Raw genomic sequence first — 20,844 nt, forward strand, 5'->3', positions numbered from 1 at the left:
CATATACCTTAAAAATGTAAAACTTAAGCCAAGCTGTGGTGACACATTCCTTTAATCCCAGCTGGAGAGGCAGAGGTAGGTGGATCTCATAGTTCAAGGCCAGCCTGGTGGTGAGTTTCAGTACAGCCAGGACTACACAGAGAACCCCTGTCTCAAAAAGCCAAAAAAAAAAAAAAAAAAAAAAAAAAAAAAGAGCTCACAGAGACCTGCCTGCCTCTGCATCCCTAGAGCTTAGATTAAACTCATGAGGAGGATTCTATTATTGCTCCTTCAAGTGTTTTGTTGATTTGGCCAAAGAAGACCCAGAAGCTCTTAAAACAAAATACGTAAAAAAGATAGATTTCTCTTCCATTCTTTCTTTTTTTCCCCTAGTCTCAAAGGAAGCATAGGAAATCCAGTGTCACAGGAATACCTCTGTCTCAGAGTTCAAGCTTTCCAGATGCTGTGAGTGCATCTGAGTGTGGCTCTATCATGTATGAAAGTTCATGTTCTTTGCACACTGGCTTTGAGACAGTGATTTCAGCCCTGTTATCTTAAGCTGACAGTTTTGCTTCTTCAGGCTTTAAATGGTGCAGTGGGTGAGTACCACCAAACTAAGAGGCAAATTTTGAGAGTAATAAGTGACGACACACTGGGAAAAGACAGCTCCTGTTCCACTGTGCCCTTCTCACTGTGATATTAGGTTTGAGTGTTGATATAACTGTCAAGTCCTACTTCCATCAAGGGCTGCTTACATGGGCATTGTGTCTGGAATGTCCTTGTCTTAGAAATCATGGCAGTCTGCACACAACCACAACGATGATCAAGTACACGAACTCTGATCTCTGCTTCTTTTTTTTTTTAATTTATTGTTTTTTTTAACCCAACTGCATTTTCCTTTCCCTTCTGTCTTCCTAGCACCCCAATATCCACTTCTCTTCAGAAAAGGACAGGCCTCCCATGGACATCAATCATCCATGCTTTATCAAGTGGCAGTGAGACTAGGCACCTCTTGTCATATTAAGGCTGAGTGAGACAACACAGGGGGAAAGGGTCCAAACTATGTTATAACTGTTGGAACAGCCAAGATAAAAAAAAACCCACAAGTAAAAGCTCATGCTGGTAAGTATATAAAATATGGTGGTTTCTCAGAAAAATGGAAATTGATCTATCTCAAGACCCAGTTATACTACTACTGGGCATATACCCAAAGAATGCTGCATCCTACCATAAGGACATTTGCTCAACTATGTTCACAGCATTTTTATTTGTAATAGCCAGAAACTGAAAACAACCTAGATGTGCCTCAACTGAAGAATGAATAAAGAAAATGTGGTACATTTACACAATAGAGTATTACTCAGCTGTTAAAAACAAATGGATGAAACTAGATAAGATCATCCTGAGTGAAGTAACTCAGACCCAGAAAGACAAACATGGTATGTAACCATGCTACAACATAGACCCAGAGAAACTAAATAACAAGGAGGGATCAGGGGCGATGCATGGATCTCACTGTGAAGAAGAAATAGAAAAGACAACACCAGTAAACAGGGTGAGGCATCTGGATAGGGGTGTGGGGATGAGAACAGGAGGGTCACGAGGATGTGGGCGGGGAATGGAGGGAAAGAGTATGGGAGAAACATTTCTGGGAAGAGCTAGAAACCTAGTGCAATGGAAACTCTCTTGTCTCTATTTTGAATAAACAAATTGAGGAAGAAATTGTTGGATACCAATTCTCTTATTGTTATCTAAATGTACAGGCAAAAGAGAACATATGTCACAGCTTCAGGGACAGCCACACCAAATTCATGCAGAAATTAATTACAGGTTTAAGATCCAGCACTAAGGTTGGAGAGAGTTAGGAGGTCAAGAATGTGATATTTGTTCAACTATTGGAGGGTTTTATTTGAAGGTGGTCCCTTGTAAGGGTTCCACTCAAGTCTCAATGGATATCATAATCTGCAAAGAATGAAAACCCAGTGCATATTTGACTTTGTCAACCTGGATCAGACTTTGGGGAGTCTATTGCCAGACTGTTCACTGGCAGCACATTGAAAACATAATACAATTTAGGCAAGTGTTCCAGGCAGCAACCAGTCCAAATCAGTCCAATTCTAGATGCAAATTAAAGCTTAGGGTGTGACTACATAGAATCTTTTTTACAAAGTACACATGATCATGATCATGGGTTCTATAGCTAAAAGGCACATATCTGGTATAATTTTGGACCAAAGCATAGAGGTCAGCAAGCCTAAAAGTATATGTGACCTCTAGTCTGGGATAATCATTCTGAGGAATTTGGGTGAAGTCTGCCTCTATAGCAAAAAGCTCTCCAGGTCCTCAACAAAATCCACTCTGGGTTTGCAAGATGGAATGTAGGCATTGATTTTTTTTAATCTCCTTTGAGGAGTCATCCCTGCATGATTAAAATTTCTAGTATTCTTACCGCACTCTGTTCCAAACAACCACTAACTGTGAAGAACACTAGACAATACTCCTCCATGATTCCTAGGGTCCCACAGTACCTCTAAAAGCTACCAGAACAACATTTACATGTATTAATTGCTTCTCTGATGCCAAATCATCACTTAGAAATGCATATAATTCTCTCTCTGACTCTACCAGTTTCCTGTCCCTTCATCCCATTGTTCTTCATGTCAACCTGAGTCCCTGTGATCTGAACCATTTGCACTCCCTTTTCTTTCCAATATATTAAGCACTGTGAAGCCATATGCTCTAGAACCCCTTGATGAGAGACATGTCTGTAAGATGCCATGACTTGATTAGGGCGATGGGGAAAGAAACAGGTATTAAAATTCTGGGAACAAGTGGGCTGCGCACTCGAATGAAGATACACAAACAACCCAAAATACTCAGCACATTTTATTATATGCAAGTGAGGATGTCCATAGTATACATACATTCCTAACACTAGGCTTCCATTTTTAGAACAAGAAGAACCCTTATCCTACTTATTGAAAAAGTAAGGCAAAAATTTCTGCCCTCCAGGGTATAGAATCGTGAGTGAAAGCACTCCAAATAGGAGAAAAAGAGACGTTCTTGGGCTCCCTTTCTACCCTGAGTATATCCAGCAGCTCAGCACAAAGTAGCTTAAATTCCTCATAGCATAACAGAGGGGTAGGGTACATCTCATGGGTCAGCTTTCTCAGCTTGGCTGTGTGACGTAGAAGGTTCTTCAGGACAGACAGAGAGATATCATTATTTTTGAAATTAATCTTAGTAAGCTGGGAACATTGGCTCAGGGAAGGCAAGATAGCATTGAAATGACAGTCCCTCATCTCACACTCCTCCAATTCCAGGGTTTGCAGGGTACTCGAGATTCTCTCAAGGAGAACCCCAAGAAGCTTAGGGCATGTATCAGATAACTCTACACCACTCAGGTTCAGATGTTTGAGCTCACGGATGTTCAGGCACTGGCTCAGGTAATCCAAGTCTGAATGGCAGAGCTGGCAGTCAGTGATTGACAGTGTCTTCAAGGGAGTCTTCAGGCACCTAGGGAGAGATCGAGATTAGTTATGCCAAATAGTATTGAAGAGGATTGGTGGGAATGAAAGCAAGGCAGATGATGCTTTCCCCAAATTTAGTCTGTCTATATGATGGATTCATTCAGCTTCATCCTAGCAGTGTCTTTTAAGAGTCCCCTGCAGCCTGGTGGTGGTGGTGCACACCTTTAATCCCAGCACCCAGGAGGCAGAGCCAGGTGGATCTCTGTGAGTTCCAGGAGGCGCAAAGCTACACAGAGAAACCTGTCTTGAAAAACTAAAAACAGGGGCTGGGGATTTAGCTCAGAGGTAGAGCACTTGCCTATCAAGCACAAGGTCCTGGGTATGGTCTTCAGCTCCAGAAAAAAAAAAAAAGATGTTATGGGGCTAGAGAGATGACTCAGAGGTTAAGAGCACTGCTTATTCTTCCAAAAGTCCTGAGTTCAATTCCCAGCAATGTCATGGTGGCTCACAACCACCTGTAAAGAGATCTGGTTCCCTCTTCTGGCCTGCAGGGATATGTGCAGACAAAACACTGTATATTTAATTAATTAATTAATCTTTAAGAGTGCCTTGCTATGGGCCCTGGGACACAGCCAGTCCTCAGGAACCCCCTCCCAACTCTGCCCCAGTTTCTGGCCAGCAGGGAAAATTCCTGTGGCCAGGCTCCTCCTACAAAACCCCCATCAGACCCTGCAATCTACAAGACCCACACCCTATCCCAATACCCATCTGCCTGAGACCCCAGTAACTTCCTGAGACAAGAAATCCAATCTGCCAGCCCTCCCTGGATCAAGAGATGAGTGACTGTTCTCCCAGCCAGAGAGTCCTGCCTCTAGGACCCAGGTCCTGGGATACAACCAGTCCCTAGAAACCCCTATCCAACTCTGCTCAGTTGCTGGCCAGCAGGGAAAACTCCTGGAGCCAGGCTCTCCCCACCAAAAACTCCCATCAAACCCTGCAATCTACAAGACCCACACCTGTGGTGGTATTGTGTTCCCCGAAATATTGTGCACCCTAATAAACTTATCTTTGGTCAGAGATAGAACAGCCACAATATTAAACACAGAGGATAAGCAGTGGTAGCACACGCCTTTAATCCCAGCTCTTGGGAGGCAGAGCTAGGCAGAAATCCATGTGTTCAAGGATACAGCCAAGCATGGTGACTCACAACTTTAATCCCAGAAAGTAAGCCTTTAATCCCAGGTAATGATGGTAGAAGGCAGAAAGATATAGAAGGTGTGAGGACCAGAAAGTAGAATCATTTGGCTGGTTAAGCATTAGGCTGGTTAAACATTCAGGCCTTTGAGCAGCAATTCAGCTGAGACCCATTCTGGATGAGGTCTCAGAAGCCTCCAGTCTGAGGAAACAAGACCAGCTGAGGATCTGGGGAAGTGAGGTAGCTGTGGCTTGTTCTGGCTCTCTGATCTTCCAGTGTTCACCCAATAACTGGCCTCAGGTTTGATTTTATTAATAAGAACTTTTAAGATTCATGCTACACACCCTACTCTAATACCCATCTGCCTGAGACCCCAGTAACTTCCTGAGACAAGGAATCCACCAGCTCTCATTGGACCAAGAGAGGCTTCCGGAGAAAAAGAATCCACCAGCTCTGACTAGACCTAGAGCCCTGATAAGACCAAGAGGGGCTCCCTGAGCCACAGAATCAGCTAGCTTGGATGGGGAAAGAATAGCTCCATGAGGTACAGAATCTGTCAGCTCCAATTAAACCAAGAGCTAAGATTGAGACACAGACACAAGTTAGATTTCAACAAACAACAAAAACTATAGAAAGCCTACAATCTCATGGAAACTGAATAATGCCCAACTGAAGCACCAATTGGTCAAGGAAGAAATAAAGAAAGAAACTAAAGACTTCCTAGAGTTCAATGAAAATGAATGTACTACATACCCAAACCTATGGGACACTCTGAAAGCAGTGCTCAGAGGAAAATACATAGCACTAAATGCACACACATAAAGAAGTTGGAGAAATCTCACACAAATGACTTAATAGCACACCTGAAAACTCTAGAACAAAAAGAAACAAACCAGATGCCAGGAAATAATCAAATTGAGAGCTGAAATCAATGAAATAGAAACAAAGAGAACAATATAAAGAATCAATAAAACAGAGTTGTTTCTTTGAAAAAAAAATCAACAGATAGACAAGCCCTTATCCAGACTAACCAAAAGGCAGAGAGAGAGCATCCAAATTAGCAAAATCAGAAATGAAAAGGGAGACATAAAAAGCAACGAGGAAATCCAGAGAATCATCAGGTCATACTTCAAAAACCTCTACTCCACAAATTGGAAAATCTGAAGGAAATGGACAATTTTCTGGATAGATACCACATACCTAAGTTAAATAAGACTAGATAAACTATGTAAATAGACCAATAACCACTAAGAAAATAGAAATAGTCAAAAGTCTCCCCACCACAGAAAGCCCAGGACCAGATGGTTTCAGCGCAGAATTCTACCAGTTTTTCAAAGAGAAGAGCTAATTCCAATGCTCTTAAATTGTTCCATACAATAGAAACAGAAAGAACATTACCTAGCTCTTCTTATGAGGCTACAGTTACCCTGATACCCAAACCACACAAAGATGCAAAAAAGAAAGAGAATTACAGTCCAATCTCCCTCATGAACATTGATGCAAAAATACTCAACAAAATATTGGCAAACCAAATCTAAGAATGCATTAAAAAATTATCCACCGTGATCAAGTAGGCTTCATCCCAGAGATTCAAGGATGGTTCAACATAAGAACATAAGAAAGTCTGTCAATGTAATACATCATATAAACAAACTTAAAAAAATGATTTTTTTAACTGGATGCTGAAAAAGCACGACAAAATCCAACACACCTTCATGATAAAGGTCCTAGAGATCAGGAATACAAGAAACATACCTAAACTTAATAAAGGCAATTTACAGCAAGCCAACATCAAATTAAATGGAGAGAAAATCAAAGCGATTTCACTAAAATCAGGAACAAAACAAGGCTGTCCACTCTCCCAATATTTATTCAATATAGTACTTGAAGTTTTAGCTAGAACAATAAGACAATAAAAGGAGATCAATGGGATACAAATTGGAAAGGAAAAAGTCAAAATTTCACTCTTTGAAGACAATATAATAGTATACATAAGTGACCCCAAAAATTCTAGAAGGGAACTCCTACAGCTGATAAATTCCTTCAGTAATGTAGCAGGATACAAGATCAACTCAAAAAATCAGTACCCCCCTATACACAAATGATAAAAGGGCTGAGAAAGAAATCAGAGAATCACACTTTACAATAGCCATAAATAATATAAAATACCTTGGTTGTAACTCTAAGCAAATGGAAAACCTGTTTGACAAGAACTTTAAGTGTCTGAAGAAAGAAATTGAAGAATGTATCAGAAAATGGAAAGATGTCCCATGCTCATGGATAGGTAGGATTAACATAGTAAAAATGGCAATCTTACCTAAAGCAATCTACAGATTCAATGCAATCCCCGTTAAAAATTCCAACACAATTCTTCACCGACCCCTAAAGAACAATACTCTAATTCATGTAGAAAACAGAAAACCCAGGATAGCTGAAAGAATCCTTACAACCAAGCTACCTCTCTCTGGAGGCATCACCATCTTTGACCTCTTTTGACAGCTGTATTATAGACCTATAGAAATAAAACAGCCTGGTATTAACATAAAAATGGAGAAATGGACCAATGGAATCAAATTGAAGACCCTGACATTTATCCAGACACATATGAACACATGATTCTTAAGAAAGAAGCCAAAACGAACAATGAAAAAAAGAAAGTATCTTTAACAAATGGTGCTGGCATAATTGCATGTCAACATGGTAAAAGATTTCAAGTAGATCCATATCTGTCACCATGCACAAAACTCAAGTCCAAGTGGATTGAAGACCTCAACATAAATGCAGTTACACTGAGCTTGATAAAAGAGAAAGTAGGAGTACTCTTGAATAGCACAGGAGGCCACTTCCTAACTATAACACCAGTAGCACTGACACTGAGTGCAACAATAAATAAAGGGGACCTGCTGAAACTGAGAAGCTTCTGTAAGGCAAAAGACACAGTAAATAAGACAAAATGACAGCCTACAGAATCAGAAAAGATTTTTCACCAGCCCCACATCTGACAGAGGACTGATTCCAAAATATATAAAGAACTCAAGAAACTACACATCAAAGTAAGGAACAATCCAATTAAAAAATGGGTATAGGGGTGGTGGTGGCACACACCTTTAATTTCAGCACCCAAGAGGGAGAGCCAGGTGGATCTCTGTGAGTTCAAGGCTAGCCAGGTCTACAGAGTGAGATCCAGGACAGGCAACAAAACTACACAGAGAAACCCTGTGTCTCCTGTGTCAAAAAACAAAACAAAACCAAACCAAAAAACCATAAACAAAAAGGGGGGGCTATAGAGCTAAACAGAGAATTCTCAAAAGAATAATTTCAAATGGCCGAAAGACGATTAAGGAATTGCTCAGCATCCTTAATCATCAGGGATGCAAATCAAAATGACTCTGAGATACCATCTTACACCTGTCAGAATGGCTAAGATAAAAAAGTACTGCAGACAGCTTATGTTGGAGAGGATGTTGAGCAAGGGGAACACTCCTCCACTGTTGGTGGGAGTGCAAACTGGTACAGGCACTTTGGAAATCAGTATGGTGGTTTCTCAGAAAATTGAGAATCAATTTACCTCAAGACCCCGCCATACCACTCTTGGACATATACCCAAGGAGTGCTCAAACATACCACAATGACACATGCTCAACTCCATTCATAGCAGCATTATTCATAATAGCCAGAACCTGGAAACAACCTAGATGCCTGTCAACTGAAGAATGGATTAAGAAAATGTGCAACATATACACAATAGAGTACTACTCAGCAGAGAAAAACAATGACAGCATGAAATTTGCAGGCAAAGGGATGGAACTAGAAAATACCATCCTGAGTAAGGTAACCCAGACTCAGAAGGACAAACATGGTATGTATGTACTCACTCATAAGTGGATACTCGACATAAAGCAAAGGATAATCAGACAACAACCCACAACACCAGAGAAGCTAACTAACAAGGAAGACCCAAAAAAGGACACATGGATCACTCTGGTTAGGGGAAATAGACAATATTTCCATGAGTAAAATCTGGGTGAGGGGTGAGCAATGGAGGGTAGGGAATATGGGATGAGAACATAAAGGAATGGGATGGTTGAGCTGGAACAGGGATTAAGAGGGAAAGCAATGAAAGAAATACCATGATAGAGGGAGATATCATGGGAATATGAAGAAACCCAGGGCTAGGGAAATTGCCAGAAATCCCCAAGAATGAATCTAGCCTGTGGAGAGAGGGTGCCTGAACTAAACTTAAACTGGCTTTCCCCTGTAATCGGATGGGTGAATACCATAAGTGTCATCACAGAGCTTTTCTCCAATGACTGATGGAGGCAGATGCAGAGGTCCACTACCAAGTACCAGGCAGAGATCCGGGTGTCCAGTCCAAGAGAGAGAAGAGGGATTCTATGAGCAAGTACATCAGGACCATGATGGGGAAACATGCAGAGACAACCAAACCTAACTAGTGGGAAATCATGAAAGGTGGATCAACAGCTGTGGAGCATGCACGGGACTGGACTAGGCGCTCTGCATGGTGAGACAGTTGCATAGCTTGATCTGCTTGGGGGGCACCCTGGCGGTAGGATCAGAATCCATCTCTGGAGCATGAGCGGGCTTTTTATAGCCCTCTACCTATGATGGAACCCCTTGTACAGCCTAGAGGCAGGGGGAAGAAATTGGACTTGCTTCTACTGGATATGCCTCCTCATGGGAGGCCTTTCCTTCTTGTGGGTGGGAGAGGGGTATGGGTTGGGATGGGGAGGGGGGGAGAAGACGGAAGAGAGTTATCTTCGATTCGTGTGTAAAATCAATGAAAACGTTTTCTTTTTATATATATAAAATAAGAGTCCCTTGATATGTATGTTCCCCACCACAACTGTGTCCTGTTTCCCAATGTCACCTATTTCTCATCTAATCAACCCCTTCTTGGACCCCAAACAACCTTTTACACATGAGCAATTACAGGTGTGCTGGTGCCTGTTCACAAATGTCTGAGCATAGAGCTCATCTGCCGGGTTAACCTATGTCTCCACCGCTGCTAGGTTCACAGTGGTCAGACCATCAAGGACCCACTAATCTGTAAAGAAAAGGATGTGTTTGCTATGTTCTGGAGGACACTCTCCATCCTTCCTTACCTGAGCCACTCCTCAAGGCAGCCTGTTAAAAAGTAGATATTATATACAGAGAGATTCTGGAGACAAGGGAATCTGGAGATCTGAGAAAGCAACATGCTTATCCATTCCTGCTCTTCAGAAGCAGCGGATCTTAAGGGCTTCCAAATTACCAATAGCACAAGGGTGTGAAGATTTCTCATCTGCTCCAGGTAAGGACAAAGCTCTACGATGAATTCAAGTGACCATCCACTCAGCTGCAGCTCCAGGATACAGTCTAGAGTTATCATTTTGAAGATCTGTACAGCAGCGAAGACAGGTGAATACCAAATCTTCAGCTTTCTACAGCATACATGAATGGAATCTTTTCGCTGCTGGGCCCACTGTAACAAGTGCCAGTCACATTGATTGTACCTGGCCTTCATGAGTTCAAGATCAGTTACTACCTTAAAACGTTTCTTCACCCCAGAGTTAGGACAGATCTCCACTGGTTGCTCCTGCCTCTCGGCTTGTGGTGAGCAGTCACTTTCATGGGTTCCTGCTCTAATGCTCCAGAAGTCATGGTCCACACCCGTCAAATCAAGCACTCTGAGTTTTGACCTCCTGTTGGTAAAACAGGTAGAATTCCCAGAAGATAAGACAAGATACATCTTACACTCTACTTCTTGTCCACATCTCATAACAGCTTCCCTTCCAAATCTTTGCTTTCTCAAGATCAAGCCTCATGCTCAGTGAAAATGGTCTTTGCCAGCAAGGCATCTCACCTCCCTCCATTCCATTCCCATTAACCCTAGCCTCATTCCACTTTTAACTGTGGAGCTGGCAGGGAGAGGCCTAATTCCTCAGTGACTATGTATACTCTTGTGCCCTCCACATGTCAATTGACTAGACACCTGAGACCTGGCCCAAACCTCTGCAGTTCTCTATGCTGATGCTCTAAGAAGCCTCTGATCCACCTTTGGCCAAGTTCTCCGTGTCCCCAGTTGTTCCCTCTCTGCGCCCCCACAGCCTTCCTCCATCCTACCTGGGTCCTGGTTACCTGGGATGAACCTTGTCTGTAATCAGCACATCTAGTCCTTCAAGCAGAGCTTTCAAAGTCTCCAGGTCAGAGTCCTTTCTCAGGGATCTTACAGAAAGGTCTGGGAATGGCCAGGCAGACACCATGGCCCTCAGGATGTTTGTACGTCTGTTTTTGAAGGCCTCCTGAAACATCTCCCGGAGCAGCCCCACAGGCAGGTCCTCCAGAATAGAAATGATCAAATCCTCCTCCCTCAGCAGCCTCTGTCTTGCCAGCTTCATGAGTGTGGGTGGGGCCTGGTCTCCCATCAAGACTGGTTTTCAGGGATAATAATGCTGAGGAAGCATGAAAGCAAAGACATCATTCAGAAAACAGGAATCTTTTCCTCTTCCCACACAAGGACCTCTCTGTGGTGATGGTGGACATCTCAATTCTCACATTTTGATCACCTTGTGAGGGTTTTAAAGCCACACCTATCCTGTCTGCAGTGGGAAGCCTCTCAAAAGCATGCTCTTTCCCAAACACCCCATCCTATTCCAACCACAGTTCAGGTGAATCCATTTTCACTAAGGGCTCTCCAGGAAGCCTGAAGGCTCAGCCCATGTGGTCAGTTCTCCAGGACCTCAAAGAAAGCAAAGGAAACATCTCATTTCCAACCTTGCCTGTCTCCGTTCACCTGGCTGACCCAGCCTGGAACAATTGAGGGAATCTGTGAGATGGACATCATTAGTTATTGACTTCACTTGTTAGTTATCACTGGTCCTGATGTTTCAGGAAAAGAGGCAGGAGGGCTGTAAGCATGTATTCTCTGTGTTACAGAGCTGGACAGGGTAACAAAGAAACAGCCGGGCGGTCCTGACCCAGGTCTTTAATCCCAGCATTCCGGAGGCAGAGCCAGGTTGATCTCTGTGAGACTGAGGCCAGCCTAGTCTACAGAGAGACTTCCAGGACAGGCTCCAAAGCTACACAGAGAAACCTTGTCTTGAAAAACCAAAAAAAAAAAAAAAGAAAGAAACACTAAAAATTCAGTCAGTAAACCTTCAGTACTGCCATGGTCTGTAATGTTTGTAGAGCATCTGGAAAGAAAGGACTCTGGGATGGAAATGATATAATTTACATATTACAGTCAAGAAACTCACTAGTCCAGTGTCATGGTTAGTTACTCCTACAGTTCTACAACATCCTACTTGAGGTCTCGAAACTAATGGAAGACTAAAAATAAAAAAGTATGATATTTCCAATTAAGTATAGAATGATGTTTCACATTTTCAATTTGAACACTGAGACCAGGGAAGCAGGCTGCTTCCTGAAAGATTCAGAACATTCTAGTCTCCATGATGCAACCATGTATAAACCAGCAAAGAAAAAGGACTTCTTGCTATTGTGGTTGTTGTTATGGGATCTCAGCCAGGGCAGTCCGGGAACACACTCTGTATCCCAGGCTGGCCTCCAACTCAGAGAGATCTGCCTGCCTCTGCCTCCCAAATGCTGGGATTAAAGGTATACACAACCATTTCTGGTTTAAATTGACCTAAATATCAGCACAAGCTGGGCATTAGCAGCACATGCCTTTAATCTCATCACTTGGAGACATTTTCTATGAGTTCAAGTCAGCCTGTTCTACAGACAGATTCTGTGTCATGTCAAAACACCAAAAAAAAAAAAGACAAAGAAAAAGACCAGCACAGTCAAATCATCTGAATGATTCATGTGTAACTATCCCCCAGAATTTCCTGGAGTTCAGGTTCACCCTGATATTCACAGTGGAACTGTCTCTAAACAGGGACACTACAAACAGACTCAAATAATGACTTTGACATAAACAAAACTTGCTGGCTCTGATGATTATCCAGCAGAATCTCTGAGAACTTCAGGCCAGGCAGAGTTATGTAGGAAGTTCTTGTCAAAAACCAAAATATTAGCTGGGCAGTGTTGGCAGAGGCAGGGGTTCTCTGTGAGTTGAGGCCAGCCTGGGCTACAGAGTAAGTTCCAGGATAGGCTCCAAAGCAACACAGAGAAACCCTGTCTAAAAAAACCAACCACTTCTTTTGTAATTCTGACGTTGTCTATGTGGAGTGGATCAGATCTTTACCTATGAAAAGAACTTAAACTAAAGAAATAGTCACTAACCAATTCATTGACCCAACTAAGGCACAGTCACTTGTTAGTTATGGATTGATGGACTTGGTTTCTGAATCTTTTGAGATGAGGTTTCACACTGTACTACCTAAGGTTAGCTTGATTGGTGCCTAGACTGGGCTCCAACTCTCAGCAACCCTCCTGTATCATACTGCCCTGTGATATGGTGTGAGCTGCCATATCTGAGTTTTATTCATATACCAACAACAGTTCTGACAGTGAGTCAGCTCAGAATTTACAGGACTGTTCCTCATGACAGACCTGAACTATAAAGCTGACCATGTCACTTTTAAAGGACTTTTGGCCTGGTCATGAATCACTTCTGGAATTTTAGAGCTATGCTGGATGCTGTGGCATGCAAGAGAGGAGGACCATGGGATTGAATTCATTTCGTGACATTGGTACCGAGGATGCAGCAGCTTAGCTGATAAAGTATCTGTAGCATGCATACATATTACAGGAGACAAGACAAGAGGAGAGTCAAAAGTTTGAGTCTAGCCTGAGCTACATAATGAAACCCTGTCTGAACCAGCAACACTGAGAGCTGTGGCCCAGTCTCCAAGAACAGCTTAGAAGAAAAACTGAAGAATCAAGAATTCTACACCGTGACTCCTCATCTTATGCTCGTAAAGCCTTCATCCAGTGAATGAAGCAAGGCTTCCTTTTGCAAGAATCCATTGGCTAGGATCACCATGTCCCACCCAATATCTACTGCTGCCAGAAAGCAAATGTTAAAACTTTTAAGCCGGGCGGTGGTGGCACACGCCTTTAATCCCAGCACTCGGGAGGCAGAGCCAGGCGGATCTCTGTGAGTTCGAGGCCAGCCTGGGCTACCAAATGAGTTCCAGGAAAAGGCGCAAAGCTACACAGAGAAACCCTGTCTCGAAAAACCAAAAAAAAAAAACAAAAACAAAAAAACAAAAAAACTTTTAAATAAAAAATGAAAGGCTGACACCAAGGGGATGGCACATTGGTTAATCTAACAGGGCCACAGACCTTAGCAGGCCTCCAGACCTTAGCTTAAGTGACTCCATGATGGAAGTACCGGTCAGGTTATAAAACTCAGCAGGCAGAAAGTAAGCACCACAACCCAATACAAAAACAAAACCTAGTCCCTCAAAATTCATAGTTCTAGGAAAGTCTCAAAAGTACCAACTTTGCTTTGTTTTAGCTTCTGTAATTTGATTTTTGGCTATTTAACTAAACTATGTCAATCCAGAACATGGTTTTCATGCTTAAAAGCTCATCCTGGGAAAGGCTCAGTGCTACACAGAGAACCTGAACACCCAGTGTAGTCACTGGCCCATTGATAAAGACTTTTTTTTTTTTTTTTTTTTTTGGTTTTTCGAGACAGGGTTTCTCCTTGTAGTTTTGTGCCTTTTCTGGAACTTACCCTGTAGACCAGGCTGGCCTCGAACTCAGAGATCCGCCTGCCTCTGCATCCTAGTGCTGGGATTAAAGGCATGTACAACCACCGCCTGGCAGATAAAGTCTTTCTATTGGCTTAAACTCACGCCTGAGCAGTGTTGTTTCTGGTTAACACCCTCAAGTCCAAAGAGAGAACTCAGTGTGCCCTTTGTACTCACTAGCAGTCTCAAAGCCAGACTGTTATCAGACTAAGCATGTGGGGTCTCTCACAAGAACCGACAGAGACATAATTAACCTTTGTCCACCAGGTACCAATCCCCGCTCCTCTGAATCTCATTCCTCCTTGGAAAGGTTACTCAGGAAAATGCTATGTGACCAGCTTCTTGTCAGGGCAAAGACACTGATCACCTTTTAAGGCCCTCAAAAGAGACAGTGCCAATGTTATGTTTCCAATCTACCCGGGCTCTGCTTTCCACAGATTGAACCTGAGTCTCTGTTCTTCCATCTTTCCCTTAGGAGTGGTGGCTGAAAGTTTTTATACCCGACAAGGCTCTCTGTAGACGCAGCTTCAAATCAGGCCAAACTAGAAAAATCCCCGGTTTAAGGGGTAAAGTGCTCCCAGGTGGTTTTCCAGGCACCCAGAGAAGATTCAGGGAAGACACTGTATCCTTGTGGTGCAGTTAAATAACCTGTGGGAGTGGTTGTAGATGTGTCGGTCTTATTAAATAAGAAACAGAGCCAAATTAAGAGTCAAAAGCCCAAGGGGTCAGAGCACTAGCGAATAGCCTTAACTTACCAGCCACTGCCGTCCTTCTGCTCAGAAGAGAGAGCTACTTCCTGTGTGTTTGTCTTTTTATGGACTTTCTCTTCTACCTTCTCATTGGTTCCAAATGCAACCACATGACTTCTTCGTCACTGCCTGTCTATACAGACCTCCAGGTCTCGATGGTTGATACTTGGATTAAAGGTGTGTGTCAGCAAGCTAGGTGTGTCCTTGAACACACAGGCTCTGCCTGCCATGTGATAGGATTAAGGGAGTGTGCTACCACTGCCAGACTTACGGTAAATGGCTTGCTATTAGCTCTGACCCCCAGGCAACTTTATTTATTAACATACAAATAAAATCACATCAGCACAAATAAAATATCACCATAAGTGGTCTTGAGACTCTCTGGGGAAGGAGCCGGATTTAAAGGGACTTTCGGAGTGGCTGGGTCTGGGCAGAGAGGTGATGCTTCCACTAGAACATTCCAGACTCTTTGGGTGGGTGGATGCCAGGGTGCCAGGGGCTGAGGTGGAACTTCCACCAGAACAGTGACATTACAGCTATACAATTCTGAGCCTCATTAGTGGAGTTCTGAAATTGAACCCAGGCTTCATACATGATAGTCAAGCACACCACCAGTTGAGGCACATCCCAGCATTTTTGTTGAAGGGGTTGAAGTCCCAGGTATGGCTGTGTAAGATATCTGTAATCATGCCACTCTCTAAAAACAGAAGCCACTAAGTTTTGTATCCAGGTATTTTAAGTTATTAACAAGCTACTTGGATTGTTTGTTTATGTAATATTTATGTAATTTTGGTTTTCCGAGGCTTGCCTAGAGTCAAATGTATAGCCCTTTCTGACAGGAGAAATTTTTTTTGTTTTGTTTTGTCCAGACAGGGTTTTTCTTTTCTTTTTTTTTTTTCTTTTTCTTTTTTTGTTGTTGTTGAATGCCGTTTATTGAAGGAGGGAGGAGGTCTTAAATACAGCCTTACAACACAATGGGAGAACCCTAGAGGGCAGAAGTTTGCTACCAATATTTTACAATGTTGCATCTAAATTCAGACAGGGTTTTTCTATGAAGCATTCCTGCTGTCCTGGAACTCACTCTGTAGCCCAGGCTGGCCACAAACTCATAGAGATCTCCCTGCCTCTGCCTCCCGAGTGCTGGGATTAAAGGTATGTGTCACTACTGCCCAGCTACTGAAGAATTTTTTATTATATTGGGATTAGATGTCTGCACTACACAAAGTTTTCTTATTTCTTTTTGAGTCAGGGTCTTGCTATGTTGTCCAGACTAACCTCTCCCTCATTCTGCAGACCATTTTTCCTGCTTCAGATTCCCAAGGGCTGAAACTACTGGTGTGAGCTACTGAGACATCTTTGATAGCCTGTTGACTTTGTTTATTTCCATTTAACAGTCTGTTTATCTGGGGCATGGTCTCCCCTCGTGCAGGATGGCCTGGGACTAACTAAGTGACCTACCTTCTTTCTAGAGGCTCTCAGGCAATCATGGCTCTTGTTTGTGGTTTTTGTTTCTTTATTTTATTTCCTTTCTCATTTACAGGGACATGAGTCTCTGAATGTAAGGTTTCCTTGTGAGCATAAACTGGTCACAGACAGGCCAAATTAACACCAAAACCTGCTGGGCTTAAGAAAATCCCAGGGGACAAAGAAGACTAGATGAAAGGCCACACACCAAGTTAAGTAAATATGCCGCCCATTCTGGCCCACTCTCAACTCTAGTAGTGGTCCCCCAATCATGGCATTCCCAAGACTCAAAGGATTTCTATCTCTCATTCTCAAGACACTAATAAAGCTGAACTCATATGGCATGCAGGACACTCTTGCTAGCAATATAATAGTCTATTATGCATATGTCTAGATTTGGGGGTAAATTATACCATAGGTCATTTCAAAATGCAATAGCCTTCTGGAAGTTCCAGGTCACCAGCTTCTAAGATCTATGGTTAAGAAATATAATTAAGATGGGAAGGGACCAGACCTCCAGAGACAGAGGGCTCAGGGATTAAGAGAGCATGTTGTTCTCTGGAGGTCCTGAGTTTGGGTGTTAGCACTCAGGTTAGGTGGTGGCTCTTTTAACTGCAGTCCCAGAGGACCCAATGCCCTCTTTAGCCCTCTATGGGAACCATATGTACATACACATATGTACATACATAAATAAAGTAAATTATTTTAAAAGCTGTAGCCAGATCCTGAAAGCCTCTGAAAGGATGAGTGTTCCTTGTGGAGACAGGATGTGCCTCAGCATTTAGGACACCTGGCCTGCCCTTAGGGTCCTAAGAGGATATATCTCAGTTGCAAAAAAGGTTTGCTGGCCGGGCGGTGGTGGCACACGCCTTTAATCCCAGCACTCGGGAGGCAGAGCCAGGTGGATCTCTGTGAGTTCAAGGCCAGCCTGGGCTACCAAGTGAGTTCCAGGAAAGGCGCAAAGCTACACAGAGAAACCCTGTCTCGAAAAACAAAAACAAACAAACAAAAAAGCGTTTGCTGAAGCAAAAATTGGGGAAAATAAAGAATTTGGGAGGGGATGACCCCTGCCTGGATGACACCGCATCCTGGATTGAGAGGAGCCGGCAGGTCCAGAAAGAGAAGGACCTGGCAGAGAAGCAGGCCAAGCTACTAGAGGAGATGGCCAAGAGTTTGGCGTCAGCACTCTGCTGGAGGAGGAGTTTGAGGAGAGGCGACAGGACTTATATAGTGCCCGGGATTTGCAAGGTCTCACTGTGGAACATGCCATGGATTCCTTTCGAGAAGGGGAGACTCTGGTTCTCACCCTCGAGGACAAGGGAGCACTACAGGAGCGGGAGGATGTGCTGGTGAATGTGAACCTGGTGGACAAGGAGCGGGCAGACAAGAATGCGGAGCTTCGGAAGAAGAAACCCAACTACCTGCCCTATGAGAGTGTTGATGATTTGGCACATCAAAAACCCCGCTCTATCCTGACCAAATATGATGAGGAGCTGGAGGGCGAGTGACCACATTCTTTCCCTTTGGACCAGGGTGGCATGGCTGATGGTCTGAGGGAGCACGAGCTAGAAGAGATCCAGGCCAAGCTACTGCTTCAGGCTCAGTCTCTGAGCGCCGTAGGGCCCCAGCTTGCCTCTGAATACCTAAGTCCTGAAGAGATGGTGACCTTCAAAAAGACCAGGCAGAGGGTGAAGAAAATCCGAAGGAAGGAGAAGGAGGTGGTAATGCAGGCAGATGACTTGCTGCCTCTTGGGAACCAGACTCCGGATGGGGACTTTGGATCCAGGCTTCGGGGCCTGGGTGGGCTTTGAGTTCCCGAGGTGGAGGAGGAGGCCCTGGAGGATGAAGAGAAGGACCCTATGGCTCAGCCCCCACCATCAGATGATACTCGAATACAGAACATGAATATCAGTGACGAAGAGGATGGGGGAGACCTTCCATCAGGGTCCCCAGAGGTGCTGAAAGAAGATGAAGCAGAACTGGAGCTGCAAAAGCACCTGGAGAAGGGGGCGCCGTCTGCGGCAGCTGCAGCAACTCCAGCAGCTTCGAGGCAGCGGTGAGAAGGTGGTGGAGATTGGAAAGAAGCTGGAGTCTGCCTGCGTGCCTGGGAGGAGGAAGAGGAACCTGAGCGGAAGGGGGCCTTGGTGTTCGATGCCACTTCCGAATTCTGCAGCACACTGGGGGAGGTCCCCACCTATGAGTTGGCTGGCAACCGGGAGGATCAGGAGGAGCTCATGGACTTTGAAAGGGATGAAGAGCGCTCAGCCAATGGTGGCTCGGAATCAGATGGGAAAGAGAACCTTGGCGGGAGCACCATCAACCTGGATGAGGAGAAGCAGCAACAGGATTTCTCTGCTTCCTCTACCACCATCCGGATGAGAAGCCCATGGTGAACAGAAGGCTGGCAGCTGCCCTGCTCCTGTGTCAGAACAAAGGACTGCTGGAGACCACAGTACAAAAGGTGGCCAGGGTGAAGGCTCCCAGGAAGTCACTGCCCTCAGCTGTGTATTGCATGGAGGATAAGATGGCCGTCGATGATATGTACAGCCAGCAGGAGGAGCACAGGAACTTTACCCAGGACTTCAAGGAGAAGGACGGTCACAAGCCTGATGTTAAGATTGAGTATGTGGACAAGACTGGCTGGAAACTGAGGCCTAAGGAGGCCTTCAGGCAGCTCCCCGACCGCTTCCATAGGAAGGGTTCAGGCAAGATGAAGACTGAGTGGCGGATGAAGAAGCTGGATGAAGATGCGCTCATGAAGATGAGCTCCAGTGATACATCCCTGGGCACTGTGGCATCGCTCCAGGAGAAGCAGAAGGCCCAAAAGACACCATACATCGTGCTCAGTGGAAGCAGCAAGAGCATGAATGCGAACACCATCACCAAGTGAAGCCACCTTCCTCCCTGCCCTCCCGTATGTTAAATAGGGTCCTCTCCTTATTTTTTCAAATACCAGAGGGATTTTTCATTTACCAGAGGGATAATTAAAAGAATTTAAAAGTTAGGACAGGAGGTCACGTAAATAATAAAGGAAATAAAATGCTGTCATGGTTTGTGCCTATACCTAGCACTAGGTAGGCTGAGGCTGGAGGATTGCTTAAAACTCGAGACAAGCTTTGACCACAGACACTATTGTATTTTAAAATGGTGAGGCATTGGGAAAGAGTCACACTATACAAGAGGCCCATGTGTGTGTGTGTGGGGGGGTTATTGAGGGGAGGAGAGAGAAGGGGCAGAGACCAGTCTCTGGGGGAAGAGACTGAAAGAAGAGAAAGAGACCGGAGGTGTACAAGGCCTGCCTTTTATAAAGAAACTTACCAATGCGCACAAGGGGATGCTCTTAGTGGCTGTAGCTGAGATATATCCTGTCAGGACCCTGAGGACAGGCCAAGTGTCCTAAATGCTAATAAGAGCCTGTCTCCACCGGGCGGTGGTGGCACACACCTTTAATCCCAGCACTCGGGAGGCAGAGCCAGGCGGATCTCTGTGAGTTCGAGGCCAGCCTGGGCTACCGAGTGAGTTCCAGGAAAAGGCGCAAAGCTACACAGAGAAACCCTGTCTCGAAAAACCAAAAAAAAAAAAAAAAAAAAAAAAAGAGCCTGTCTCCACAAGTAGCACTGGTCATATCAGAGGCTTTCAGGATCTGGTCCCACTTTTTAAAATAATTTACTTTGGGGCTGGAGAGATGGCTCAGAGGTTAAGAGCACTAGCTGTTCTTCCAGAGGTCTTGAGTTCAATTCCCAGCAACCATATAGTGGTTCACAACCATCCATAATGAGATCTTGCATACATGCAGACACTGTATACATAATAAACAAATAAATCTTTAAAAAAATAATAATTTACTTTGCTTTATGTATGTATGTGTGTGTGTGTGTGTGTGTGTGTGTGTGTGTATGTACATATGGTCCCATAGAGGTCTAAAGAGGGTATTAGTTCCTCTGGGACTGCAGATACTAGAGCCACCACCTAATGTGAGTGCTGAAACCTAAACTCAGGTCCTCCAGAGAGCAGCATTGTCTCTGTCTCTGTCTCTGCAGGTCTGATCCCTTCCCATCTTAATTATACTTCTTAACCATAGATCTTAGAAGCTGGTGAGCTGGAACTTCCAGAAGGCTATTGCATTTTGAAATGACCTATGGTATAATTAACCCCAAATATCAACATATACATGATAATAGGCTATCATACAGCTAGGAAGAGGGTCCTGCATGCCATATGAGTACAGCTTTATTAATGTCTTGAGAGCAAAAGATGAAATCCTTTGAGTCTTGGGAATGCCATAATTTTGGGACCACTGCTAGAGTTGAGAGGGGGCTTGA

General features: G+C 44.0%; 1 protein-coding gene and 1 pseudogene across 1 annotated transcript in view; both read left to right on the forward strand.

Moving 5' to 3' along the window:
* Positions 1-20,844, forward strand: part of LOC131904925 (oogenesin-1-like) — a 56,435-nt gene that overhangs the window by 21,627 nt on the left and 13,964 nt on the right.
* LOC131904434 (U4/U6.U5 tri-snRNP-associated protein 1-like) lies at positions 1,481-19,430 on the forward strand (annotated as a pseudogene).

The sequence above is a fragment of the Peromyscus eremicus genome, chromosome 2, assembly GCF_949786415.1.
Source record: "Peromyscus eremicus chromosome 2, PerEre_H2_v1, whole genome shotgun sequence".
Taxonomy (NCBI): Eukaryota; Metazoa; Chordata; class Mammalia; order Rodentia; family Cricetidae; genus Peromyscus; species Peromyscus eremicus.